This window comes from Puma concolor, chromosome A3 (assembly GCF_028749965.1).
Source record: "Puma concolor isolate L17-30 chromosome A3, mPumCon1.1.hap2, whole genome shotgun sequence".
Lineage (NCBI taxonomy): Eukaryota > Metazoa > Chordata > Mammalia > Carnivora > Felidae > Puma > Puma concolor.
In genome coordinates, this window is record NC_141669.1 from 51,581,485 (window position 1) to 51,609,482 (window position 27,998).

The window sequence follows — 27,998 nt, forward strand, 5'->3', positions numbered from 1 at the left end:
TAGGAGTAGGCGGAGGTCCGGCCGCAGAGGGGCGGGAACCGAAGGCTTCGGCTGCGATTGCTGGGCAACACTTTCCTTGGCCGCCTGCGCGGTCCCAGGGTGTGGGAAGAGGTCAAAACGAAAGGGCCGGGAAGCACGGCCCCCGCGGGGAATCCTAGCCCAGTTCTGGGCGTGGCATCATTCTCCCACCACCACCTAGTTCCCACCCTCTCGCTGCCTCGCGTTCACTTCCCCTCAGGGACGCATCCGCCTTCCAAGTTCACATCGCACCTTTTTGCGCAAGGGACTTCCTCCAGGCCAGGCCATCCTGCTCTGTGCTGGGTGTCCCTGTGAGCGGCCAGCAGAAGCCGAGTGAAGCGCATGCCAGTTTGGACTCTGGGAACTCACCGCTCTCGGGGTAACGGAACCTACCTCTGGGGGCACCACAGTGCTTCTCGGAGTATGGTAAAAACCTCTTCTCCCTTCCTAGACTCAACAACTCTGTGCACCAGCCAGTTTCCCGTCCTCTGAGATGTCTGACTCCTCCTGGTCTTACAGGTCTGTGTTACACCGATTTCTGCACCCACTCACGTTACACTTTTCCTAGTAGTCAATTGCACCTACTCCCAGCTTCGGAGAGAGGACAGCACTTACCTCCATTTTGACTTCAAACTTTCTAACTGATTAAATTTTTTCTAGCTTATCTTTTAACTCAGGCAGAAGACCTAAAACCTATCCCCCTCAGGCAATAGGGACTGCCCAGCTGCCAGCCACACCCCATGTGATTGACCTCAAGACAATGGTTGGTTTGAAGGTCACAGCCTATCTGCACGCACCCACAGACCTTTGTCCCATGTTTTCCTTATATAAGTCTTGAAGTATTTTTGGTACTTTGGAGACAGTCCTCGAGGGCTTAGTCTGCTGTCTTCCCAAGTGTTGGCCTCACTGAAATAAATTTATTTCTGGTTTGACCACCACCTGTTTCTCTGCCTTTGGATTTTGTCAGCAGCAAATGGCCAAACCTGGTTTGGGACCCCTGCAGCCAGGTGCCCTTGCACCCCTGTGCCTCAGCTACACTTCAAGTTTACACAATCACCTAAATGTGTACTTCGAGACCCATACTTCAGAATACCCGCTTTCCGATTTTTTTCAAGGAGAGAGGGAAGATGAGAAGGTTGGGAGACAGGTACAAATCTCCTTAACAAGACTTCAGAGTTTGGCAAGAGTGGTAAGCAACCTCTGATAATTCAGCCCAAGCCTTCACAGGGCTGTTCTCTCTCTGATGATAGACAGCAAGGCTCCTGGAAAAACAAATTTTGCTTCCTTGTGTTGTGTGGGCTATATCATGCCAACACAAAAACAATTTGGGGGGAAGGTTTCTACTGGTCACTATGGGTGCCTTTACTACAACCTTTTTGTAAAACATGCAGTTCAGGGGCACCTGGGTGGCTCAGTCCATTAAGTGTCTGACTCTTGATTTCAGCTCCTGATCTCATGGCTCCTGAGATCCAGCCCTGAGTTGGGCTCTGTGCTGGCAACTCGGGGATTCTCTCTCTCTCCCTCACTCTCTGTCCCAACCCCCTCCCTCAAAATGAGTAAATAAACCTGAAAAAATTTTTTTAAAAATGTGCAGTTCAGGGGCTCCTGGGTGGCTCAATCGGTTGAGCGTCTGACTTCAGCTCAAGTCATGATCTCATGATTTGTGGGTTCAAGCTCCAGGTCAGGCTCTATGCTGACAGCTCAGAGCATGGAGCCTGCTTTGGATTCTGTGTCTCCGTCTCTCTCTGCCCTTCCCCACGCTCGTGCTCTGTCTCTCAAAAATAAATAAAACATTTTAAAAAAGTGCAGTTCAGACTGTATGTCGCTATGGAACATACTCTAACAACAAATGAAACTTCAAAGAAACTTTAAACATCATTTAGTATATTTCTTGTTAAAATGCACAGTATTATTTTGAAACTGTTTGATGTAAATTAGGACCAAAAAAAAGTAACTATGCTAATGTTGTTAGGAGCCAAGATTTCCAGTGTTAAAGAGACCAGGTATAAATTGAAGGAAGTTAAGGGAAAATCTGTAAACTTCAATTTGAATTAGAATCCAGAAAATTGTAGAATTTATTGCAATTACTTTTACTCTTATACAATAACACTAAAACCATGTTTTTCTCTTCTGGGTATGTTGGTTCTCCAGTACCTATCATTAACCTTTTTAAGAGTTCTTCCTGCAATAATGGCAGAGATTAGAGTATGCTCTGTGAAAAGTAATAAAAGGAAATCTCCTTTAGAATGCAGTTGGGAAGCCCTCAAGGTGAGCTCTCAGGCCCTATGACTTGTCAATTACAGACCCAGGGGAAGAGAAGGACCTTGCACATGGCCACTCCTATCCCAGCAAGAAGGAAGGCCTTTCTCCTCCCCTGGCAACAGCCCAGCCAATGAGAGACTGCAACAATGCAGCCAATGAAAAGCCACTATACTTTGAACTCCCAGTTTTCACCAATGGACTTTCTGTTTATAACAGCCGAGCTTCCCCTTTCCTCTATAAAGGAACATTCCTCTCGTTGAAGGGAGTTACCTATAGTTTCTTGGGAGAGTGTGTGCTGTGGCTTGCGATTCTCTGCTATCCCCCAATAAATCCATTTTTTGCTGTTAAAATAGCTGGCAGTTTTGTTTTGTAAGGTTAACTTACTTGGTGATCAGAAGTGGGATGCGAAGAAGACCCCCAGCAACTCGGAGGCTGGTGAACAAACCCGACAGCACCCACAGAGCCAATTGGGCTCACTGCTTTCTCGCTGACCCTGGAGTTTGCGGTAAGTTTCCTCCTGGATTTGGGGCTCTGCGCTTTGTGTTTGCACTCTCCAGGCTTTATTAGGATCTGTTTTATGCCCTGGTTGTTTGTTTTGTTTTTACTTTGAAAGTGCTCCTTTGGCCTTTGGTCGGACTTCTTTTGGGGTCTGGATTGTTCCTATTGGAACGGTGACGGTCTTCACTCTGATTCCTTCTGGAACCAAGCTGCTACTGATGAAACTGTGCTGTTTAGGAGTTTTTCCCTTTGCACTAGAGAAAAACCTAGTGATGGGATTGCAGTCATCAAAATGCTCTGAGAATGCTGCTCCCTTCTTTGCCCTCAGTGGGACTCTGACTGGTTTTGTGTTTAAAAACTATGGTCCTTCTGCATGCACATTTATAAACTAAGTGGATTGACTTAACCAAAAGTAATTTAGAGCACCGGTGCCTGGGTGGCTCAGTCGGTTAAGCGCTGAGCCTGTTTGGGATTCTCTGTCTCTCTCTCTATGCCCCTCCCCTGCTTTCTCTGCTCTCTCTCAAAGATAAATAAACTAAAAAAGAAAAAAAAAAAAACACACCACCAATGGCCATTATGGGGAACTTTTGATCTCTCCGAACTTAATTTAGTCAAAGTTTTAGAAAGCTATGGGTACTTAATAGAAAAACAAAAACAAAAACAAAAACAAAACAAAACTGGGATGCCTGTTTTAAATGGTACTGATATAGAGTAGACAGTTAGTTAGACATGTATTGGAGGCAAGGATGGTGATAAATAGGGTACACATTAGAAGCCTGGGGGCACAACATCCTGACTTTGTGGCTCCCAAGACCCTTCAACCTCCTGGCCTTGTGGCCACCAAGACACCAAGGCATCAAGAGCCACAGGTGCAGAACATGCCCTCTCCTCTTCAGCCTCTGCCCCAGAGTAACCTATAGTGTCATTGTAATGTATTTACATTGTGATTTTAACCCTGCCCCTGTGGGAGGAGATGAACAGGACAGTTCCAGCAAGAACTTTGTAGGGCCCAAAACTCGTCCTCCTAATTGGCAGGAGGAGTCCCTTAGATGGTTGGAAACGACCTCAGTTAGAGACTGACCTAGCTATGACCCATAACCTATGCAAACATAAAAAGAAAAGACACCCCTAATCCTGGTGCAGTTGCTACCTCTGGGTCTGCTCACTGTCCCTTCTTGACAGTGTTCTGTCCTTAGTAAACTGCTTTGTGCTTGCTACCTTCCTTCAGGCTGTCGCTGAGTATGGATCCTCAAATAAATCTTTCGTGGGGAATACAAGCATTTAGGCCTCCATTCACACAATGCAGACTCTCCCACAGGTAATAATACCTTGAGACTTCCAGATATTTTCAGACCTAGCCTCTTCTAAACCTAGCTGCCTCCAGAAGGACCTGTTTGGTAACAGTCCACAGGGACAGAGTGGTTTACCTGGACTGGGAGAGAGCCTGGAAAATTCTTTTCTGAGGAAGATGATTATCTGCCTGCTCCCACTCCCCACCCCCCTGCTCCGCCAATCTTATTTCAAGCAATATTTCAGCAGTTTGTGAATGATATTTAAATGGGCAGTACCACCCATAGAATTCCCTTAGTAATAGCACAGTGGTCCTGGGTGGCTCAGTCAGTTAAGTCTCTGACTTCGTCTCAGGTCGTGATCTCACAGTTTGTGAGTTCAAGCCCCATAATGGGCTCTGTGCTGACAGCTTAGAGCCTGGAACCTGCTTCAGATTCTGTGTATCCCTCTCTCTCTACCCCTCCTGCACTAGCATTCTGTCTCTGTCTCTCTCTCTCTCTCTCGAAAATAAAAACATTAACAAAAAAAATTTTTTTTTTAAATAGTGCAACGGTTCCCAAATTTGTTTGCACATTGGTCACCAGGGAACTACAAAAACACTGATGCCTGTGTCTCGTAGGCCTGGACTTAGGAATTTTTTCATAAAATTTTTGTTCAGTTTACTTAAACTAAAAAAAAAAAACAAAACAAAAAAACAATTCACCCATTTCTCCCACCCTCCATCTCTTATAATCACCTTCTGTTCTCTGTATCTACACGTTTGTTTTTGTTTCTAGTTTTTGTTTTTGTTTTTTTAGATTTCACATGTAAGAGAGATCATACTGTGTTTATTTTCTGTCTGACTTATTTCACTTAGCATAATGTCCTTGAGGTCCATCCATGTTGTTTCACATGGCAAGATTTCATTCTTTTTTAATGGTTGAATATTTATCCATTCATTCATCTATGGATGTTTAGGTTGTTACCATATCTTGGCTATTGTAAATAATGTTGCAGTGAACAGGGGGGTACATGTATCTTTTCAAGTTAGTGTTTTTGTTTTCTTTAGATAAATACCCAGAAGTCGAATTGTTGGACCATATGGTGGTTCTATTTTTAATTTTTTTAGGAACCCCTGTACTGTTTTCCATAGTGCCTACACCAGTTTACATTCCCATTAACAGTGCACAGGGTTTTCTTTTTTCCACATCCTCTTCTTATTAACACTTGTTATTTCTTGTCTTTTGAGTTTAGCAATTCTAACGGGTGTGAGATGATAACTCATTGTGGTTTTGATTTGCATTTCCCTGATGATTAATGATACAGAGCATCTTTTCTTGTACCTGTTGGCCATCTATATGTCTTCTTTAGAAAAATGTCTATTCAGATTCCCTGCCCATTTTTTAATCAGATTGTTTTGTTGTTGTTTTGTTTTTTGGGTGTTTTTGCTGTTGGGTTATGAGTGCTTTAGATATTTTGGATATTCACCCCTTATCAGATACATGATTTGCAACTATTTTCTCTCATTCAGTAGGTTGAGTTTTCATTTTGTTGATGACATCCTTTGCTGTGTAGAAACTTTCAGTTTGATGTAGTCCTATCTATTTTATTTTTTGTTTTTCATTTGGTTTTTAAAGTTTTTATTTTAATTCCAGTTAGTTAACATACAGTGTCATATTAGTTTCGGTGTACAATATAGTGATTCAACACTTTCATACATCACCAGGTGCTCGTCACAAGTGCACTCCATGATCCCCATCACCTATTTCAGCCAGCCCCCCACTCCCCTCCTCTCTGGTAACCATCAGTTTGTCTTCTATAATTTAGAGTCTGTTTCTTGATTTGTCTCTCTCTCTCTCTCTCTCTCTTTTCTTCTCTTTGCTCATTTGTTTTGTTTCTTAAATTTCACATATGAGTGAAATCATATGTTATTTGTCTTTCTCTGACTTATTTGGCTTAGCATTATACTCTCTAGCTCCATCCATGTTCTTGCAAATGGCAAGATTCATTCCATTGTGTATATATACCACATCTTCTTTATCCATTCATCAATCAATGGACATTTGGGCTGCTTTCATATGTTGGCTCTTGTGATAATGCTGTTATAAACGTAGGGGTGCATATATCCCTTTGAATTAGTGTTTTTGTATCCTTTGGGTAAATACCCAGTAGTGAGATTCCTGGATCACCGGGTAATTCTATTTTTTACTTTTTGAGGAACTTCTGTGCCATTTTCCACAGTGGCTGCACGAGTTTGCATCCCTATGAACAGTGAACGACATCCTTTTTCTTCACATCCTCAACAACACCTGTTGTTTCTTGTGTTGTTGAATTTAGCCATTCTTACTGGTGTGAGCTGATAGCTCATTGTGGTTTTGATTTGCATCTCCCTGATGATGAATGATGTTGAGCATCTTTTTATGTGTCTGTTGGCCATCTATATGTCCTCTTTAGAGAAATGTCTGTTCACGTCTTCTGTCCAGTTTTTAATTGGATTATTTGTTTTTTGGGTGGTGAGTTTTAGAAGTTCTTTGTAGATTTTGGACACTAATCCTTTATCAGATATGTCATTTGCAAGTATCTTCTCCCATTCTGTAGGCTGCCTTTTAGTTTTGTTGATTGTTTCCTTTGCTGTGTAGAAGCTTTTTAGTTTGATGTAATCCTAGTAGTTTATTTTTGCTTTTGTTTTCCCCTTGCCTCAGGAGACATCTAGAAAAAAGTTGCTATGGCCTTTGTCAAGGAGGTTACTACCTATGTTCTCTTCTAGGATTTTTATGGTTCCAAGTCTCATATTAGGTCTTTCATCCATTTTGAATTTTTTCTCTGTATGGTGTAAGAAAGTGGTCCACTTTTATTCTTTTGCACATTGCTGTCCAGTTTTCCTAACACCATTTGTTGAAGAGACTGTCTTTTTCACATTGGATATTCTTTCCTGCTTTGTCGAAGATTAATTGACCATATAGTTGTGGGTGTAATCCTACTTGGACTGGTTTGTTTGTTTGTTTGTTTGTTTTTGCTTTTGAAAGAGGGACCTGGTTAAATACACTGTGGTACATCTACATCAATGTATAATATGCAGCCATAAAAGTGAATTGAAAATTTCTGTGCACACTGATGTGAAAAATTGAATGAAAAAGGCAAGGTGAAGAACAGGAAAAGAGTATATACTATGTTACTTTTTTCACAGTAAAAAGGGGGAATAAAATATATGTACTTAGGTTGTACATATTAAGTACTGTAATCCCTGATTAATTATAAAACTAGTTAACTACAGAGGATGGTGAGGGGAAGATAATCTACACATAGTGTACCTTTTGGTACACTATTCAAAATAAATAAATAAAATAGGCTATTCAAAAATAAAATAGGCTCTTAAAGGAATACGTAAATGTACCAGGACAAATAGAGAAAGATTATATCAGAATTTTAATCTTTGTCGACTTGCTTGGCATTTTAACCTTCATAACATTAAACGAACTAATATTTAAGAATTTAAATATTTAAGAATTTAAATTTAAATATTAAATATTTAAGAATTTAAATTTAATTTAATTTTTGCTATTTAATTTTATTTAGATTTGAGTCTTTCAGCAAAAAGTCCCCTTTGGGAATTCTTCACATCTTGCAAGGATGACATGCAAGGAGAACATCAAGTTCGCCACCCTAAAATTTCACAAAGGAAATCTCTAAACTTACGTAAAGAACATCCATGCTGAAACAACTTTGACCCAAATGTAACAAAGAGTATAGACTATGAATAAAACAAGAAAGTTTCAGAGAAATATGAGACCTCCTAAACTCATTCTGTTGTTACTAATCAAATTGCAAAACAATAGTCTTTATAAAAATATTTCAAGAATAAGTTAGTTCCTTCTACTTTTGAGACAAAAAATTTAAACAGAAAGCTTGACAAAATTACTGCTATAGACTGCCAACTATTTTTAGTGGTAGAAGATGAGGGATTTTTGACATTTGATGAAGATACAAATTTCCTTCTATAAAATATGTTACTAGAAACAGTTTTTATAATTAAAGTCTGCTGTGTATATAAAGGTTAATGATATTATTAAATGTGCTACTTCTGTATGCTGTACCTCAGACACTTGAATATGTACAAGCGAGCATACTTTTTTTAAAAATAAGAGCATTGTACATTAAAAAAAGGGGGAGGGTTGCCTGGGTGGCTCAATTGATTAAGCATCTGACTTCCGCTCAGGTCATTATGATTTCACAATCTGTGAGTTCGAGCCCTGCATCAGGCTCGGTGCTAACAGCTCAGAGGCTGGAGCCTACTTTAGATTCTGTGTCTCCCTCTCTCTGCTCCTCCACCACTCATTCTCTCTTTCTTTGTCTCTCTCTCTTTCTCTCTCTCTCTTTCAATCTCAAAAATAAATAAACATTAAAAAAATAAGCAATCTCTATCAAAATAACACAAGCATTCTTCACAGAGCTAGAACAAACAATCCTAAAATTTGTATGGAACCAGAAAAGACCCTGAATAGCCAAAGCTATCTTGAAAAAGAAAACCAAAGCTGGAGGCATTACAATCCCAGACTTCAAGCAGTATTATGAAGCTGTAATCATCAAGACAGTATGGTACTGGCACAAAAACAGACACTCAGATCAATGGAACAGAATAGAGAACCCAGAAATGGACCCACAAACGTATGGCCAACTAATCTTTGACAAAGCAGGAAAGAATATCCAATGGAATAAAGACAGTCTCTTCAACAAATGGTGCTGGGAAAACTGGACAGCAGCATGCAGCAAAATGAACCTGGACCACTTTCTTACACCATACACGAAAATAAACTCAAAATGCATGAAAGTCCTAAATGTAAATGCCATCAAAATTCTCGAGGAGAAAGCAGGGAAAAACCTCTTTGACCTCGGCTGCAGCAACTTCTTACTCAACGTGTCTCTGGAGGCAAGGGAAACAAAAGCAAAAATGAACTATTGGGGGGTGCCTGGGTGGCTTAGTAGGTTAAGCGTCCGATTTCGGCTCAGGTCAAGATCTCCCGCTTTGTGGGTTCGAGCCCCATGTCGGGCTCTGTGCTGACACTTAGAGCCTCGAACCTGCTTCAGATTCTGTGTCTCCCTCTCTGTCTACCCCTGCCCTGCTTGCACTCTGTCTCTCTCTCAAAAATAAATAAACATTAAAAAAAAAGAACTATTGGGACCTCATCAAAATAAAAAGCTTCTGCACGGCAAAGGAAACAATCAGCAAAGCTAAAAGGCAACTGATGAAATGGGAGAAGATATTTGCAAATGACATATCAGATAAAGGGTTAGAATCCAAAACCCATAAAGAACTTATCAAATTCAACACCCAAAACACAAATAATCCAGTGAAGACATGGGCGAAATACATGAATAGACACTTCTCTAAAGAAGACATCCAAATGGCCAACTGACACATGAAAAAATGCTCAACATCACTCATCATCAGGGAAATACAAATCAAAACCATGACGAGACAACCACCTCACCCCTGTCAGAATGGCTAACATTAACAACTCGGGCAACTACAGATGTTGGTAAGGATGCAGAGAGAGGATCTCTTTTGCACTGCTGGTGGGAATGCAAACTGGTGCAGCCACTCTGGAAAGCAGTACGGAGGTTCCTCAAAAAAGTAAAAATAGAACTACCCTTCAACTCAGCAACTGCACTATTAGGTATCTCTCCAAGGGATACAGGTGTACTGTTTCAAAGGGACACATGCACCCCAATGTTTATAGCAGCACTACTGACCATAGCCAAAGTATGGAAGGAACCCAAATGTCCATCGACAGATGAATGGATGAAGAAGATGTGGTATATATATATATATACACACACACACACAATGGAGTATTACTTGATAATCAAAAAGAATGAAATCTTGCCATTTGCAATTAAGTGGATGGAACTAGAGGGTATTATGCTAAGCAAAATTAGAGAAAGACAAATATCATATGACTTCACTTGTATGAGGAATTTAAGATACAAAACAGATGAATATAAGGAAAGGGAAGCAAAAATAATATAAAAACAGGGAGGGGGACAAAACGTAAGAAACAAATATACAGAACAGAGGGTTGCTGGAGGGGTTGTGGGGGGGGGGATGGGCTATAAATGGGTAAGGGGCATTACGGAGTCTAATCCTGAAATCATTGTCGCACTATAGGCTAACTAACTTGAATGTAAATTAAAAAATAATTAAAAACAAATAATTAAAATATGAAAAAATAAATATTGAAAAATTAAAAAAAAAAGAGCATCGAGGATTGTTGGCAATAAACAGAGTAGACCTTCTGCATATTCCAACCAAAGTAAACTATGTGATATACAAGATACTTTGGAATTGCTTTATCCTGTACTTCCACAAGATGTTCAAACAAGGTAAAATAGCAGATTTTAACATTGAGGAAGCTGTTTGACCAAAAGAAAGCCTTGACATTTTACTTTGCAGATAACAATAGCAGCAAAGCAGGACTCTAACAACTCAGTAGTTTGAAGATAAAGGAGTTTATTTGCTGGAAACTTCTCAAGAGGAGTGCCTGGCTGGCTCAGTTGGTAGAGCATACAACTCTTGATCTTGGGGTTGTGAGTTCAAGCCCCATGTTGCTTAAAAATAAAATCTTAAAAAAAAAAATAAAAGAGACTGCTGAATTAGTAATCAACTGAGTCGTCATGTCCATAGGTGATACTTGCTGTTGGAGTGCAAATTTATAGATGAAAAAGTGCAGGGAGGAGGCTAGAATAATAAACCATGTGATGATGGATTAACATTGCCGACATCAGTATGAACTCATTTAGCTAAATATAGATCCAATGGGATAAAGAGACAAATATATATATATATATATATATATATATATATATATATATATATATATATATATATTTTTTTTTTTTTTTTTTAGTTTAATGAGTGAGCCTGTGGGAGAGGGGGACAGAGGGAGAGAGAGAATCTTTTTTTTTTTTTTAAATTCAAGTTAGTTAACCCAGTGATTCATTATTGCATAGTGCTCATCCCAACAAGTACCTTCCTTAATGTCCATCACATTAGTGCATCTCCCACCCACTTCCCCTCCAGCAACCCTCTGTCTGTTCTCTGTATTTAAGAGTCTCTTATGGTTTGCCTCTCTTTCTGTTTTTGTCTTATTTTTCCTTCCCTTACCCTATGTTCATCTGTTTTGATTCTTAAATTCCACATATGAGTGAAATCATATGATATTTGCCTTTCTCTGACTCACTTATTTTGCTCAGCATAATACACTCTAGTTACATCCATGTTGTTGCAAATGGCAAGATTTCATTCTTTTTGACCACTGAGTAATATTCATTCCATTGCGTATACATACGACGTCATCTTTATCCATTCATCAATCGGTGGACATTTGGGCTCTTTCCATAATTTGGCTATTGTTGATAGTGCTGCTATAAGTATTGGGGTGCATGTGCGCCTTTGAATGAGCATTTTTGTATCCTTTGGATAAAAACCTAGTAGTGCAATTGCTGAGTTGAAGGGTAGTTCTATTTTTACTTTTTTGAGGAACCTCCATACTGTTTTCCAGAATAGCTGTACCAGTTTGCGTTCCCACCGACAATGTGAAAGTGTTCCCTTTTTTTCTGCATCCTTGCCAACATCTGTTGTTTCCTGAGTTGTTCATTTTAGCCATTCTGACAGGTGTGAGGTGGTATCTTGTGGTTTTGATTTGTGTTTCTCTGATTGATGAGTGATGTTGTGCATCTTTTCATGTCTGTTAGCCATCTGGATGTCTTCGGAAAAGTGTCTATTCATGTTTTCTGCTCATTTCTTCACTGGATTATTTTTTGGGTGTTGAGTTTGATAAGTTCTTTATAGATTTTGAATACTAACCCTTTATCCAGCTGTCATTCGCAAATATCTTCGGCCATCCCATCGGTTGCTTTTTAGTTTTGTTGATTGTTTCTTTTGCTATATAGAAGCTTTTTTATCCTGATGAGGTCCCAACAGTTCATTTTTGCTTTTGTTTCCCTTGCCTCCAGAAACATGTCTAGTAAGAAGTTGCTGCAGCTGAGGTCAAAGAGGTTGCTTCCTGTGTTCTCCTCTAGGAATTTGATGGTTTCCTGCCTCACATTTAGGTCTTTCATCCATTTTGAATTTACTTTTGTGTGTGGTGTAAGAAAGTGGTCCAGTTTCATTCTTCTGCATGTCGCTGTCCAGTTTTCCCAGCACCATTTGCTGAAGTGATGGTCTTTTTTCCACTGGATCTTCTTTCCTGTTTTGTCGAAGATAGGTGACCATACATTTGTGCATCCATCTCTGAGTTCTCTATTCTGTTCCATCAATTTATGTGTCTGTCTGTTTTTGTGCCATTATCCTATTGTCTTGATGATTACAGCTATGTACTACAGCTTGAAGTCTGGGATTGTGATGCCTCCAGCTTTGGTTTTCTTTTTCAACATTACTTTGGCTATTTGGGGTCTTTTGTGGTTCCATACATTTTTTAGAATTGTTTGTTCTAGGTCTGTAAAGAATGCTGGTGTTATTTTGATAGGGATTGCATTGAATGTGTACATTTCTTCGGATATTATAGACATTTTAACAATATTTGTTCTTCCAATCCGTGCTTTTCCATTTCTTTGTGTCTTTAATTTCTCTCATAAGCTTTCTTTAGTTTTCAGCAAACAATCCTTTACCTCTTTGATTAGGTTTATTCCTAGGTATCTTATGGTTTTTGGTGCAATTGTAAATGGGATCAATTCCTTGATTTCTCTTTCTGCTGCTTATTATTGGTGTAGAGAAATGCAGCTGATTTCTGTATGTTGATTTTATATCCTCTGACTTTGCTAAATTCATGTATTGGTTCTAGAAGTTTTTTGGTGGAGTCATTCATGTTTTCCAGCAGAGCATCATGTCGTCTGTTAAGAGTGAAAGTTTGACTTCTTCCTTGCCAATTTGGATGTCTTTTATTTCTTTGTTGTTTGATTGTGGAGGCTAGGACTTCTAGTACTATGTTGAACAGCAATGGTAAGAGTGGACATCCCTGTTTTATATGTGACCTTAGGGGGAAAGCTCTCAGTTTTTCCCTATTAAGGATGATATTAGCTGTGGGTCTTTCATGTATGGCCTTTATGATGTTGAAGTGTGTTGCAGACTTTGAGTCTGGAGTTCTCTCTTGTCCAGCAAGAGAGTGGATGCGGAATTGAATACAAGAGAGGCTAATGTCCAGGAGGAGACAAGACCCCTGAACAGCTTATTGAGCTCTCAAGGTTTAAAAAAAATTTTTTTTTGCTTATTTATTTTTGAGAGAGAGAGAGAGAGAGAGAATGAGCAGAGGAGGGGCAGAGAAAGAGGGAGACACAGAATCTGACGCAGGTTCCAGGCTCTGAGCTGTCAGCACAGAGCCCAATGTGGGGCTCGAACTCACGGACTGCAAGATTATGACCTGAACCGAAGTCGGACACTTAACTGCCTGAGCCACCCAGGTGCCCCTCTCAAGGTTTTACATATGTGGTGAACGTGCAGAAGAAAACAATAAGATAGTGACCATTAATTTGTGTGTGTAAGAAGCAAAGGGTTTGGTGGGCAAGTGGCATTAGAAGTTGAGATTAAAGAAGAATGATATATTGGAGCCAGATGTTGGAAGGACAGTGTTTCTCTGTGGGTGATACAGCCAAGTAGCTGTTATCTCAAAGTTTAAGATTGCTGGAGCATGCTGCCTTAAGGTTAACAAGGCACTTTTCTTTTTTTTTATTTATTTATTTTTTTTTTTTTTTAAATTTTTTTTTTTTTCAACGTTTATTTATTTTTGGGACAGAGAGAGACAGAGCATGAACGGGGGAGGGGCAGAGAGAGAGGGAGACACAGAATCGGAAACAGGCTCCAGGCTCTGAGCCATCAGCCCAGAGCCCGACGCGGGGCTCGAACTCACGGACCGCGAGATCGTGACCTGGCTGAAGTCGGACGCTTAACCGACTGCGCCACCCAGGTGCCCCAAGGCACTTTTCATTAACTAACCTTGGGCACTTTCGCCCCATAGTGGCTTTCCACCTCCAACTGTCCTGGGACACTTTCATCCTGAGGAGGCATCTTCCCACCGTAAGCCTTGTTTTACTTAGTGACTAACTAACCTTGGGTGCTTTCACCTGATGGTGGCTTTCCGCCTCTATGTTTTGTCTTAATGACTGGCCTTGAGAGCTTTCACCCTGTGGCAGCTTTCCGCCCTAAGCCTTGTTAACCCATTGGTGTAAGCATACAGAATTCTTAAACTTATTTCCCACAGAGGTGTGTTCCTTCTATGCCTACTTTCTTGAGGGTTTTTATCAAGAAATGTTGCTGCATTTTGTCACATGCTTTTTCTGTATCTATTGAGGGGATCATATGGTTCTTATCCTTTTACTGATGTGGTGTATCACATTGATTGATTTGCAAATATTGAACCAGCCCTGCAGCCCAGGAATAAATCCCAGTTGATCATAGTGAATAATTATTTTAATATATTGTGAATTCAGTTTGCTAGTATCTTGTTGAGAATTTTTGCATCCAGCTTCATCAGGGATATTGGCCTGTAATTCTCCTCCTTAGTGGGGTTTTTGGTTTTGGAATGAAGGTAATGCCGGCTTCATAGAATGAGTTTGGAAGCTCTCCTCCCATTTCTATTTTTTGGAACAGTTTGAGAAGAATAAGTATTAACTATTCCTTAAATGTTTGGTAGAATTCCCCTGGGAAGCTCTCTGGCCCAGGACTCTTGTTTTTGGGGAGATTTTGATAACTGATTCAATTTCTTTGCTGGTTTTGGGTCTGTTCAGATTTTCTATTTCTTCCTGTTTCAGTTTTGGTTGTGCATGAGTTTCTAGGAATTTGTCAGCTTCTTCCAGATTGCCCAGTTTGTTGGCATATAATTTTTCATGGTATCCTCTTTTAATTGTATTTCTATGGTGTTGGTTGTGATCACTCACTCCTCCTTCATTCGTGATTTTACCTATTTGGGTCTTCTCTCTTTTCTTTTTGATAAGTCTGGCTAGGGGGTTATCAATTTTGTTTATTCTTCCAAAGAGCCAGCATTTTTGTTTTAATCTGTTCTACTGTGGGTTTTTTGTTTGTTTGTATATTGCTTTCTTCTGCTCTAATCTTTATTATTTCCCTTCTTCTGCTGGCTTGAGGCTTTATTTGCTGGTTCTATTCTAGCTCCTTTAGGTGTAGGGTTAGGTTGTGTATTTGGGACCTTTCTTGATTCTTGAGATTGGCCTGCATTACAGTGTATTTTCCTCTTAGGACTGTCTTTGCTGCATCCCAAAGGGTTTGGACTGTTGTGTTTTCATTTTCATTTGCTTCCATGTGTTTTTTTTATTTCTTCTTTAATTTCATGGTTAACCCATTCATTCCTTAATAGGATGTTCTTTAGCTTCCATGTATTTGAGGGCTTTCCAAAGTTTTTCTTGTGGTTGATTTCAAGTTTCATAGTGTTATAATCTGAAAATATGCATGGTATGATCTTGATCTTTTTGTATCTGTTGAAGGCTGATTTGTGACCCAATATGTGATCTATTCTGGAGAATGGTCCATGTGTACTTGAGAAGAATGTGTATTCTGCTGCTTTAGGACATAATGTTCTGAATATATCTGTTAAGTCCTTCTGGTCCAGTGTGTCATTCAAAGCCATTGTTTCCATGGGGTGTCTGGGTGGCTCAGTCAGTTAGGCATCAGACTGCAGCTCAGGTCATGATCTCATGGCTCGTGGGTTCGAGCCCCACATTGGGCTCTATGCTGACAGCTTAGAGCTTGGAGCCTGCTTCCGATTCTGTGTCTCCCTCTCTCTCTGTCCCTCCCCTGCTCACACTCTGTCTCTCTAAAAAATAAATAAACATTAAAAAATTAAAAACAACAACAGCAACAAAAACCCAAAGCCATCGTTTCCTTGTTGATTTTCTGCTTAGATGATCTGTCCATTGTTGTAAGTAGGGTATTAAAGTCCCCTACTATTATGGTATTATTATCAATTAGTTTCTTTATGTTTATTATTAATTGGTTTATATATTTGGGTGCTTCTAAATTGGGGGCATAAATATTTATAATTGTTAGATCTTGATGGATAGACCCCTTAATTGTGAGATGATGCTTTTCTTCATCCCATGTTAGTCTTTATTTATTTTTTTAATGTTTATTTATTTAGAGAGAGAGAGCATGTATGTGAGTGGGGGTGGGGCAGAGAGAGCGAGAATCCCAAGCAGGCTCCATGCCATCAGCACAGAGCCTGACGCAGGGCTCAAACTCATGAACTGTGAGATCATGACCTGAGCCAAAACTAAGAGTTGGACGCTTAACTGACTGAGCCACCTAGGAGTCCTAGGCTTTGTTTTCAAATCTAGTTTGTCTGATATAAGCGTGGCTATTCTGGCTTTATTTTGCCATCCATTGGCATGATAGATGGTTCTCTATCCCCTCACTTTCAATCTGCAGGTGTCATTAGGTCTAAAATGAATCTCTTGTAGGCAGCATATAGATGGATCTTATTTTTTTATCCATTCTGATACCTTGTGTCTTTTTCAGAGTGATTTTTGAAAGATATGAATTTAGTGCCATTGTGTTACCTGTAGAGTTGGTGTTTCTGGTGATGTTCTCTGGTCCTTTCTAGTCTGTTGCTTTGGTCTTCTTTTCTTTTCTTTTCTTTTCTTTTCTTTTCTTTTCTTTTCTTTTCTTTTCTTTTCTTTTTTTTCCTCCACTCAGTGTCCCCCTTAAAATTTCTTTCAGGGCGAGTTTAGTGATCACCAACTCCTTTCATTCTTGTTTGTCTGGGAAACTCTTTACCTCTCCTATTCTGAATGACAGCCCTGCTGGATAAAGAATGCTTGGCCGCATATTTTGCCCATTCAGCACAGTGAATATTTCCTGCCACTCCTTTCTGGCCTGTTAGGTTTCAGTGGACAGGTCTGCTGCTAACCTTATGTGTCTACCCTTGTAGGTTATGGATCTTTTGTCCCTAGCTCCTTTCAGAATTCTCTCTTTATCTTTGTATTTTCCAAGCTTCCCTATGATATGTCATGGTGTTGACCTGTTTTTTCATTTCTCGGGAGTTCTCTGTGCCTCTTGGGCTTGAATGCCTGTTTCCTTCCCCAGATTAAGGAAGTTCTCAGCTATAATTTGTTCAAATAAATCTTCTCCCCCTTTTTCCAGTTCTTCTTCTGGGACTCCTATGATATGAATATTGTTTTGCTTTATGGAATCACTAAGTTCTCTAATTCTCCCCCTTGTGATCTAATAATTTCCTTTTTCTTTTTTTTTCATCTTCATTATTTTCCATAATTTTATCTTCTGTATCACCTCGTCTCTCCTCTGCTTCTTCAATCTTTATTGTGACTGTGTCCACTCAGTTTTGCCTCTCAGTTACAGTATTTTTTATTTCAGTCTGATTAGTTTTTAGGTCTTTGATCTCTGCAGCAAGGGTTTCTCTGGTGTCCTCTATGCTTTTTTCAAGCCCGGGTAGTAGTCTTATAACTGTTATTCTAAATTCTTGTTCAGATCTGTTGCTTGTGTCTGTTTTGAGCAAGTCCCTGCCTGTGATTTCCTCTTGACCTTTCTTTTAGGGACAGTTCCTCCATCTTGTCATTTTGGCTAAGTTTCTGTCTTTTGTGTGTTAAAAAAAATTTTTTTTACGTTTATTAATTTTTGAGAGGCAGAAAGAAACAGAGTGTGAGTGGGATAGGGGCAGAGAGAGAGGGAGACACAGAACCTAAAGCAGGCTCCAGGCTCTGAGCTGTGAGCACAGCCCCATGCAGGTCTTGAACTCCCGAGCCATGAGATCGTGACCTGGGCCGAAGTCAGATGCTTAACTGACTGAGCCACCCAGGCATCCTTCTTTTGTGTGTTTTAAATGCTTGTTACATTTCCTGCACCTGAGATTAGTGCTGTATTTAAAAGGGGTCATACACTGTCCAGGGCTTGGCACTTCAGAAAGTGTTTCTGGTATATGCTATGTGCACTCTGCTATTGCATCTTGGCCGCTTTTTGTTGCTAGTTAGTCCTCTGCAGAGTTCATCCTTGCTTCCAGTGGGGAGTGTTTGGACCTTTAACTAGGTGTGCTTTGATTTGTTTGTTGAAGTAAGCCTGGAAAAAATGGGCAGTGGGGGAAAGCCTGATCCCCCAAAAAAGAGAAAAGGAAAAGGAACAACAACAAAAAACAGAAAATCAAAAAATTGTAAGTCTGATTCCAAAGAAAAAGAAAGAAAAAAAAAAAAAAAGAAAGGAAAAGGATAAAAAAATCTGATCCAAAAAAAAAGAGATAAAAGGAAATTAAAAAAAAAAGAAAGAAAGAAACTATGAGCCTGATTCCAAAAGAAAAACAAAGAAGAAAGAAAAAAAAGAAAAAGAAAGCAGGTCTGGTCCTATTTTGATTTTCAGTACGCTTGGTGCATGTGGGGTGCTGTCTGTCCTGGAGGAGAGGCTCCCTGTGTTGGCTCAGAGTCAGTCTTACCCTAGTAAATAAGCATTTTCCAGGTACACAGGGGTGGGGTTTGGTGTAAGCGGGTCCTGCCTCCATTGGGGCCGCTGTGTTGCTCTCTGAAGTCCCCCTGTGTTGGTGTCAGGGGGGGAAATGGCACCACCCCAATCTCCCAACTCTGGACTGGGGATCTCACACCCTTTGCTGTTCAGGAAGCCCTCACAGAATATCGAGGGTAGTCAGTCCACACTGTACCACAACTCTCTCGCGGTTTTTTCTTTGGCACGTGGGTGGTATTCAAAACCCAAAGTCTTAAAGGACCGAGCAGGGAAAGAGAGAGAATCTTAAGCAGGCTCCACATTCAGCACAAAGCCCAATGCGGGGATCGATCCTATGACCCTGGGATCATGACCTGAGCTGAAATCAAGAGTCAGACACTCAACCAGCTGAGCCACACAGGAGCCCCAAGAGGCAAATAATCATACACAGTGTGTACATACAGATATATTTCCAAGCTCTGCCCTCTGAGAGGGTCAAGAAGCAAACACCCCAGTAGCAATGAGCATACGCAGTGCCCAGCTCTTGGTTTCTCATACCATTCTCTAATAAAAGAGCCAGGGCTTCTTGGAAAAATGGCTGATTCTAAAATCAGGTGTGAGAAATAGCCTGGAGCGTCCTGTAGTGCCTGAAAGTTAAAAAAAAAAAAAAAAAAAAAAAAGTACTTAAAAAATGAAAATACCTAAAATGATAGGAATATGTCAGAAAGACATGGGAGGCAACTGAAGGTGATCCCAGCAGCCAAAGCAGGACAAATTGAGCAATAAAACCAAATAGTATTGGATTATAACCTATAGTATAAAGTAATTATCCATGAGTCCACATGCTATAAATAAATAAAAGCATAAATGGAGAATAGACAAATCTCCCACACAGATTCCAGATAACTTATGTAGCTACCTGAAAGGAGTGTTTATGCTCCATTGTATGCTTTACCTCAAGTTGGGGGAGCATAACTCCCCACCGCTTATGTGTGTACTGTGCATAGTGAATTCTTTCAAATTGTATCGTATGTAAAGGCATAAGAAAGTGGAGAAACATGACAAAAACTACCTCAGCCTGGAAATCAAGATCAACATCAACAGGGATGAATCCTGTTGATACCATGTACCCTTGATGTGATGTGATAGGAATGTCAGTTTACTCTGGTCTTCCTCTCCAAAACCCATAATCCCATTATAATCATGAGAAATCACAATGGAATATTCCTCAGCAATGAAAATCAGGAACAAAGTGCTAATCCATGCTATAGCATAGGTGAACTTCATGAAAGTAGCTAGACACAAATAACTATGTTTTGTATGATTTTGTTGGTATAAAATTTCTAGAAAGACCAAAATAATAGAGCAAATCAATTAGGCATAGGCATGAGGGAACTATTTAGGGGTGATAGAAGTGTTCTAAAATGATCATCGTGTTTATGCTCTTAAATTTAAGTTTTTGATCTATTTTAAATTAATTTGTGTATGGTATGAGGTAACAGTCCAACTTGTTTTGTTTTGTTTTTGCCTGTGGATATCCTATTTTCTTAAAAATACTTTGCTGAGCAAATTGGCCTTTTCCTTATTGTCAAAAATTTATTGACCAGAGATGTAAAGATTTATTTCTGGGCTTTTGATTTTATTTCATTGGTCTATATGTCTATCCTAATGCAAGTACTACACTGTTTTAGTGACTGTAGCTTTGTAGTAAGATTTTGAAATTGGGAATTGTGAGTCCTTTAACTTTGTTCTTTTTTTCTCCAAGATTGTTTTGAGTATTCAGGGCCCTTTGAAATTTCATGTGAATTTTAGGATGAGCTTTAACATTTCTGGAAAAAAAAAAAAGACCAAAAAATTGCCATTGGGATTTTGATAGGGATTGCAGTGAATTTGTATATTTCCAATCCATGAACATGGGATATTTTTACATTTACTTAGGTCTTCTTGAATTTCTTTTAGCAATGTTTTATAGTTTTTAGTATATAAGTCTTGTGTCTCCTTAGATGACTTTATTCCTGAACATTTTTTCCTTTTTGATGATATTTTATTTTATTATTTTAAAGTTTATTTATTTTTGAGAGAGAGAGAGACAGAGACAACATGCGTGGGAGAGGGGCAGAGAGAGAGGGAGACACAGAATCCCAAGCAGGCTCTGCACTGCCATCACAGAGCCCAATGTGGGGCCCAAACTCATGAATCGTGAGATCATGACCTGAGCAGAAACCAAAAGCCCCAGGCACCCCATTTTTGATGATATTTTAAATGGAACTGTTTTCTTAATTTTCTTTTTGGACTGTTCATTGCTAGTAAATTGAAATGCAACTGGTTTTTATGTGTTGATTTTGTATCCTGCAACTTTGCTGAAGTCAGTTATTAGTTATAACATTTGTGGGTGACTCTGTGTGTGTGTGTGTGTGTGTGTGTGTGTGTGTGTGTGTAGAGAGAGAGAAAGGATGTTTCGTATCCACAAATAGACAATACCTATTTTTTAATGACCTAAAGAACATTTATAAAAATTCATCATGCACATAATGATCTGTATAAATCTCCAAAATTCTCTTAACATAATGTAACAAAATGAAACATAAAGCAATAAAATAATTTTCTAAAAAACCACAGGAAATTCTTAAGCCACATTTTTAAATAGCTCAGTTCAAAGAAGAAATATAAATCCATGCATGAAATAATACCAGTGAGAACATGACTTTAGACAGCAATTGAACTCTGCTCAGGAGAAAATTTATATTACTAAATGTTTTTTATAGAAAGCAAAAAAGACAAAAATGAACCAAGTGCCTTATATATGGTAGGGATCTTTGCAAAAACCAGAAATTAATTCAGACAAAATAAAACAGAAAAAAAATTTTTTTTATTCGATTCACAGCCCTGATAGAGAAATCCGAAAAACTGGTCCAAAGAGGATAGAAGCCCCAGGTGGCTCTCAGGTTGCTTTCCGAACCAGGTAACAGAAAGAAATGAATCAGCTACAGGATGAATCAGCTACAGCTGTTTTGAGTCTTATCATTTTGCTTAAGATTTAGTTGCCATGGAGAGAGTATAAAATTAGCCTAGGTCAGGTTTCATGTCTATTTGTTAATCTAGAAAAGTGTAGAACCACCGTATTCACTGATGGCTTCACCAAACCCATAGCCCATAAGGAAGGGTTAGTTCCACAGGAAAAACTGGGGTAGTTTATCAGAAGGGACGATGGATACAGAGTGGTGAAAACAAGCTGTCCATTACATACCTTTGGAAGCTAGATTTTTGCGAGGCTGTTGACTATAGCATTTATCTATAGTACCAAAAATTATGAGTGCTCAATATTAACTGAATGGTTAAACAAAACATAGCACATTTAAGATGGCCTATGATGCAGCCATTACAAACGTGTTTTGGATCAATATTTAAAGATTGAGAAATTTGCTACAGAAATATTGAATATAAACTGTGTAGAGCCTGTGAATTAAATTTATTTTATTTTATTTATTTATTAAAAAAAATTTTTTTAACGTTTATTTATTTTTGAGACAGGGAGAGACAGAGCATGAACAGGGGAGGGTCAGAGAGAGGGACACACAGAATCTGAAGCAGGCTCCAGGCTTTGAGCTGTCAGCACAGAGCCCAGCGCGGGGCTAGAACTCACAGACCGCAAGATCATGACATGAGCCGAAGTCGGCCGCTTAACCGACTGAGCCACCCAGGTGCCCCTAAATTTAGTTTAAAAAGTTTTATTTATGCATATAACCAACACCTGAAAAGAATGCATAAAGATGTGATGTGTATGTATGTAGATCTACATCCTAATATCTGAATTTGTAATATGACCTTATTTGGAAAGGAGATTTTTGTGGATGTAAAAGTAATTAAATTAATGATCTTGTGATGAGATCATCCTGGATTATCCTCATAGGTCCTAAATCCAACAACCGGTGTCCTTATAAGAGGCAGAAGAGGAGAAGGTGCAAACTATAGAGAAGGCCATGGCCATGTGGAAACAGAGATAAAAGAAGCCACAAGCCAAGGAATGTCTAAAGCCATCAGAAGCTGGAAGGGGTAAGAAATGAATCTCTCCTAGATCCTTTGAAGGGAATATAGTCCTCCCGACACCTTAATTTCAGACTTTTTGCTCACCATAACTACAAGGGAATAAATCTCTGTTGTTTTAAGCCATCCAGTTTGTGGTAATTTGTTACAGTGGCCCTAGGAAACTAGTAATCTCTGTATGCTTAGATAGATGGAAAGATAGAAAAAATATATAAAATTTGTTTTCCCAAAATGTCTATATTTTTCCACAACAAAGAGTATTGTTTTAAAATGTGACTGTAGGGGCACCTGGGTGGCTCAGTCGGTTAAGCTTCCGACTCTGACTCAGGTCACGATCTCATAGTCAGTAGGTTCCAGCCCCATATCAGGCTCTGTGCTGACATAAAAAAAGGAAGGAAGAAAGAAAAAAAAAAGCATTAGGATGTGAATATAAAGAAGGCTAGTACATTTAATGTCAGACAAAACAAAATTTAAGCAAAAAAGTTAAATGTGCCTATATTCTCACAGGCAATTCTGCAGGAGAATGCTGGTCACCGTGATTCAGGGAACCCCCTCCAGCTGTGTCTCCTGTTGGCTACTCTGAATGCCTGGCTCACAAGGGGTCTTTCCACTTCCTTCAGGCACAGGTGTCCCCTTCTCCTCCAATCTGAAAGTTTGCTTTATTTCACTTTTACAAAAGACCCACATCAGCACCGACTTTTGCTAGTGGAAGGAAATCTGAAGCGGATTTTCGCCTTTAGGAACTGGTCATTGTTGTTTTGCTTTATGCCATTTCCGTTTAGGAAAGGGATTATAGGAACATTCTGCTTTCAGAAAACAGGGAATCTATTCCTGTCTCCCACCTCCTTCCCTTTGCTTTGGTGTCCTGGTTCAGAAGGTGTCAGGAGGGTGGTTTGGGATTGGGTCTCTCTCCCTCCTCTGCTGCCGCCTAGGTTCCTGCCCTGTCTGACCACAGCATTCAGTGTGCCAGGTCCCCCACGTGTCAGGGAAGGGGGCATGAGACGTTTACAGAGAGGGGTTATTACCGCCTTTCAAGTGCTCACAACCCATGTGGAGGGATAATGAGTAAAACCTGACAGAAACCCACCTGCACCATCCTGTGAATTTCACTATCTTCCTGGTGACTATTTTCTATTCTCTAAGGGCTGAGGTGGGAATTAAAGTTATTATTTCTTGTTGGTAGGGTGGGGATAGAGGGACAGCCGGGCAGTGAAAACACAGCCTAACTTATTTTTGGAAACCTCAGAGCAGAAGCTGTTGTCTTGGTATTCTAGTTGCCCAGTATCCCCAGATTACCCAACAAAGCAGGCGCCATCTAACCAGGCGGATTCTGGAAAGAGTAGCTCATTGGGGAGTCACGGCAGCGCCGACGATCACCAGCAACAGCACCAGGACCCTAGGCAGGGGTAACGCCGGGGCTGTCCAACCACCACCAGGTGGCACCAAAGCGCAGCCGAGACCTGGAGATTCGCGTCCTGCCACCTCAGATAGGAGAAGTTGGGGATGCCGGAGAATCAGATGCTGCGTGGGTGTCTTGAGAAGGGCCACGGTCCTCTGCCCCCTCCCTTGCCCCCAGGGTCAGAGCTCCCCTGAAAGGCTATCCCTCCCCTAGTTAGGGATGTGAGGTCCCAAAGTGGAGATTCTCTGGGAGGACAGGCAGGCACCTGGAGTGGTGTCAAGATGGTATCAGGACCAGAGGACCCGAGGACCTGAGTATGGGAGGTTTCACAAACGTGGCTGGGAGGGGGCCGGCAGAGTAGAAGTGGCCATGAGGTCTGGGCCAGTAGCGCGTGTGCTCAAACCGGGAAGTGAGGGAGACAGGCCAGGAATCTATGTTCTGCATAGCCGTGGCAGGTGACAGGCCTGGGAGGAGAAAACCATCTATCTCAAGGGATGTCACAGCGGGCAGGAAATGGCCTCAAAACATTCGGATGACCTTCCTGGAAGGCAACAAGGGTTCCCCTTACTTAGATGTGGGAAGGAGAAATCCCTAATTGACGGAAAATCCTGAAAAAACAGGAATGCCAGAGTTTGCCTGGAAGTGGCTAATATTTGTGGGTGGTTGGTGGGTTTTATTAATGGCCATTAGGAATAATAGGCCTCAGAAAAGAGGACAAGTTTTGTAACAGAAAAATAGAGTTACATTTTGTTTTACCAAAGCTAGATCATGGCTTGTGAAATGCACATCAGCTACAAATATTCATACAAATTGCACATAAGAAACCTTAATAAACTCTAAAAAGCAGAAATTATACTTAACTATATTCTGTAGCCACATTGTAACCAATAAATATTTAACACACACACACAAGAAAACCCAGCCACTTGGAAATCATAAGAGGGGAAAAAATGATTCTAAACAGCACTAGAGTCATACAGAAATCAAAATTACAATACCAGAATCTTTAGAAAAAGAATAAGCAAGAAAACACAACATATCAACACTAAGGTATATGGACAAAGCTATGTTTTCAGATATAAACTCATAGCTTTAAATGCTTCTGTTAGCCAAGACAAAGAGAATTTAATCAACTGAATACGTCACTTAGAATTTTAGAAAAGCAACAAATCCTTAAGAAAGGAGTAAAGAAATAACTGTGGAGGTAAATTAATTAGAAAAAAGAGAAGAGAAAAAAAGTTCTTTTTTAAGAACTAATAGACAAATGCAAAATGTACATCTTTTACTTACTTGTTCTTCGGAAAGTACTTAGCCATTTGTCGGAGCAGAGGGCCCCCTTCCTTCCTTCCAGTTTGCCCACTGTGCCCCTCTAAGGAGAGTCACAATACACCCTCCCTCATAGGTTAGAGCCCACTCCCATAAGATCTGACACAGCCTTCAAAATCTTGAAGTTCCTACACCTGCATAACTGGGACAAGATTGGGATGTTCTTGAGGATGACAGCAGGTTGGTATGAGTCATTGACCAGTTGGAAAGGGCTTACACTTATGTGTGTTTGTGTGTGTGTGTGTGTGTGCGTGCAAGTGTAAGGGCGTACATGGTGTGTGGGTGTGTACAAGTATGTACAAGTGTGGGTGTGTGTGCACAAGTGTGGTATGTACATATGTGGGTATGGGTATACAGGTGGAGGAGTATGTTTTCTTTTATTTAAGAAAAAATTTAAAAAAAATTTTTTTAACGTTTTTATTTATTTTTGAGACAGGGAGAGACAGAACATGAACAGGGGAGGGTCAGAGAGAGGGAGACACAGAATCTGAAGCAGGCTCCAGGCTCTGAGCTGTCAGCACAGAGCCTGACGCGGGGCTCAAACACACGGACTGTGAGATCATGACCTGAGCCGGAGTCAGACATTTAACCGACTGAGCCACCCAGGTGCCCCAAGAAAATTTTTTTAAATGTTTACTTAATTTTGAGAGAGACAGAGTGTGAGCGGGGGGGGGGGGGGGGGCAGAAAGAGAGGGAGAATCTGAAGCAGGCTCGAGGCTCTGAGCTGTCAGCACAGAGCCCGATGTGGGGCCTGAGGTCACAAACGGTGAGATCAAGACCTGGGCGAAAGTTGGATGTTTAACTGACTGAGCGACCCAGGCACCCCGGTTGCTTTCTTTCAATCCTAGAATTATTCTGAATTGTTGAAACCAGATGGTCTCCAAGCATCCAATCCCAACACAGAAGTCCATTTTTTATGTGTTCTACAACCACTGGTAGGCATGTATTATGAAACAAGGATTTCAGTGGGTTCAAATTATGTACCCAAAACCAAAAAAGGAACTACCGGAAAGGAACTATTTTGATTTTCTTGTCCACCTATATCAATCATCTCTAATAACAGCACCATATACCAGGGACTCAGTGCCAAACAATCATTATCTCAGTTAACATTTCATTGTGTAGGAAGTGCTATTATTTATTCCCAACAGATAGGGCTCACAGAAGGGTTAAAGTGATTTGCCCTGCATCACACAGCTATCCTAATGCCGACCCTCAGTGAGGTTTGGATGGCTCCCAAGATGCCACTTTTATCATTATTCTATAAAAAGTGTTATAAGTATTTTTATCAGTATTTTGAAAGTATTTTAAGGATTTTTTTTCTCCGATGCTTTGAAAATTATTTTTTCTCCATTCTTGTTGTATGCATTTAAAAAATAATATGTATGTCTGCCTTGGTCTTTTTCAGCCCTAGATATGACCCCAACCAGGATTCCCAGTGTAACCAGAGCATGGGACACCATGTTGTGGTATGACCTCTGTGAGATGGCCACAGAATCTGAAGGTTTTTCACTTGCATAAAGTCCAGACCCCTTCTTGCCCTGTAAGAATCTGCCCAGGTGGGAAGACCTCCTTGTTCTCATAACCCTTTGGTCTCTAGTCTGGCTTCAGAATCTACTCTTCATCATTCTGCTGTCCTGCTTCTCACAAATGAGCAAATATGGCACCGACTTGCATTAAAACACTGCTGTTGCTGGTACATAGTGAATTTTCTGTACTTGAGTCCTGTTCAAGATACAACACATAAAACAACTACCTTATGGCGTTAAAGAAATTCAGTTATTTTGAGGGGGCACCTAGATGACTCAGTTGGTTAAGCATCCAACTCTTGAGTTAGGCTGAGGTCATGATCTCCTGGTTGTGAGATCAAGCCGCATATTGGGCTTCTTACAGGGCATGGAGCCTGCTTAAGCTTCTCTCTCTCTCTCTCTCTCTCTCTCTCTCTCTCTCTCTGTATGTTTCTCTCTCCCTCTCCTGTTGTTCCTCCCCTGCTCTCTCTCTCTCTCTCTCTCTCTCTCTCTCTCTCAAGAAAGAAGGAAAGAAAGAAAGAATGAAAGAAATTTGGTTATTTTTTCACAAAGTGGTTTTTTTGGGGGAGGGCACAAGAGAGCAACAGGCAGAGAGAGGAGAGGGGGAGAGAGAGAAGTGGGGCTCACCCAAAGCAGGACTTGAACTCAGGAACTATGAGATCATGACCTGAGCCAAAGCCAGATGTTTAACCAACGGAGTCATCCAGGCACCCAGTGTTTGTTTTAATTTGTTAATACTGTAAGGTGTTCCTGATTTGCCACTTCATCAGTTTTCCCCCCAAATTTTGTCATCTAATCGTGTTTTTTTAAGGTAGTCTTCTTCTTTTTAAATGTTTATTTTTGAGAGAGAGAGAGCACAAGCAGGGGAGGGGCGGGGGGGGGCAGGATTTGAAGCGGGCTCCATGCTGACAGCAGCGAGCCAGATGTGGGGCTTGAACTCATGAACCATGAGATCGTGACCTGAGTGGAAGTTAGACGCTTAACTGACTGAGCCACCCAGGTGCCCCTTGGCATCTAATCTTAAGTAAAATCCGTGGCCTCCCTACACCTTACAAAATCTGAGCATTGGGAAAGCATCCCAAACGGGCAAAGACTAAAATTCCTAAAACTGCCTTGGCATCACTAAGGTTTGGTAGACCTGGCTCTATCTGCCTGCAATTATCATTGGTTTCTCTGAGCTCTGGCATAAGTTTGCAGTGGTTTTTGC

General features: G+C 40.4%; 1 long non-coding RNA gene across 6 annotated transcripts; it reads left to right on the forward strand.

The window, feature by feature from the left end:
- The first annotated feature begins 35 nt into the window (after positions 1–35).
- Positions 36–26,961, forward strand: LOC147582438 (uncharacterized). 6 transcript variants are annotated; one of them, XR_015249109.1, is made up of 6 exons: positions 36–537; positions 2,655–2,785; positions 22,404–22,546; positions 23,045–23,163; positions 25,339–25,442; positions 26,671–26,961. It is a non-coding gene; the product is annotated as an uncharacterized LOC147582438 (long non-coding RNA). The 6 variants fall into 6 exon arrangements; XR_015249110.1 differs by lacking the exons at positions 25,339–25,442; positions 26,671–26,961 and adding an exon at positions 21,378–21,455 and having other exon boundaries at positions 37–537; positions 23,045–23,623; XR_015249111.1 differs by lacking the exon at positions 23,045–23,163 and having other exon boundaries at positions 39–537.
- The last annotated feature ends 1,037 nt before the right edge of the window (positions 26,962–27,998 follow it).